The sequence below is a fragment of the Ipomoea nil genome, unplaced genomic scaffold (genome assembly GCF_001879475.1).
Source record: "Ipomoea nil cultivar Tokyo-kokei standard unplaced genomic scaffold, Asagao_1.1 scaffold2442, whole genome shotgun sequence".
NCBI classification, from domain to species: domain Eukaryota; kingdom Viridiplantae; phylum Streptophyta; class Magnoliopsida; order Solanales; family Convolvulaceae; genus Ipomoea; species Ipomoea nil.
In genome coordinates this window covers 1-1,540 of record NW_017618870.1, presented here as the reverse complement: position 1 = coordinate 1,540, position 1,540 = coordinate 1, and the positions used below count along the sequence as shown (strand labels likewise).

The window sequence follows — 1,540 nt, the reverse complement described above, 5'->3', positions numbered from 1 at the left end:
TGTTGCTATTTCCGGCCACGTTTTGCTTTTGACTTGATTTAAGATTACTTTCAGGTGGTCGAAAATTTTAAAATTTCCAACAATGATATGCAACCCTAACCGAGTTAGTTGGATAATTGGTTTAGTAATTGCAAGCTTTTAAGTTTGACTCTTCATGAGAGCTGTCTATCTTTAAACCTCTTAGTATTATATTACTTCAAATTAGACACTATTTAAATTGGCATTTGGTCTAGTGGTATGATTCTTGCTTAGGGTGCAAGAGGTCCTGAGTTCAATTCTCGGAATGCCCCTTATTCAAATTGAATACAGTTCAGCTACAAACAACCTGTGCAAGTTGGCTCTATAATTGAATTTTAGTTCAAATTTCAAATCCCAAGTAGGATTCTTTTATGCGTGATTGAAAATCTATCAATTTTATTCAATTATGTATTTATCCTTCTTGGCTAAGGTTCAATGTCTTTTATAAATATAAGAAATTTTTCTCTCTAACCATTACGAAAGATGACAACAGTATTTATTGAATAAATTTGTTTCTCAACACATTTTTATATATGTATTGTTTTAAATTTTGAATATTCTTGTTGCATACAAGAATATCTTGAGATATGTTAATTCCATTTTTGGTCCTAGATTTATAGGTGTCAATTCACTTTTAGTCCCTTTTTTTTATCAGAGCATCCATTTTGGTCCTAATATTATTTTGACATGACCAATTTTGGTACTTATCAAAAAAATCGTTGAAATTTTATTAAATACAGAACATTTTAACTCTTAAATTATTTTTTCAAAAAAGTAAACATAAAAAATATAACGGGTCAACGCACTTTGTATTAAAAAGATCAAAATTTCTTTCAATTTAACGAAATTTCAACGATTTTGTTGATAGAGGACCAAAATTGGTCATGTCACGATACTATTATGACCAAAAGTGGATGTTTTGATAAAAAAGTTCTAAAAGTGGACTATCACTTATAAATCTAGGACCAAAAGTGAAATTAACATTTTTTTAATTTACAAATAATTTATTGAATTCCCAATTATTCATCATTATGTTTTATTTTTCTTAGAAATATTTTAAAAATCATAAAATTGATTAAACGAATCAAACATCTTAATTAATTTTCTAGGTAATTTAATTTTATGTTTCTATGATAACTCCGAATATGTTAATTATTTTTTGCAAATTTATTTCTATCAATTGGTTAAAAATATTTTTCCAAGAATTTAATTGATGAGAAACTATCAAAAGCCTCAACTTTACGTTTTATTGGACAATTAAAAGAAGTATTTTACATAATATTTTTCTCTATTCTCATAAATTCAATGCTGATATATATATATATATATATATATATATATATATTGAAATGTTCCCATGTGGATGTGCGGTGGATTAATGTGCGTAAATTTGTACTCAATGTGCGTGGTGTTGTGTTTAATGTTCTGAGATTTATACTTAATGTGCGTGAATGTGTAAAATGTAGCAGAAAATAGATGTCAGCTTCTTCCCCATCCCAGTAGCCATTGCCCCCTCCCTGAT

General features: G+C 27.8%; 1 non-coding gene across 1 annotated transcript; it reads left to right on the top strand.

The window, feature by feature from the left end:
- The first annotated feature begins 218 nt into the window (after positions 1–218).
- TRNAP-AGG lies at positions 219–290 on the top strand. The gene has a single exon. It is a non-coding gene; the product is annotated as a tRNA-Pro (tRNA).
- The last annotated feature ends 1,250 nt before the right edge of the window (positions 291–1,540 follow it).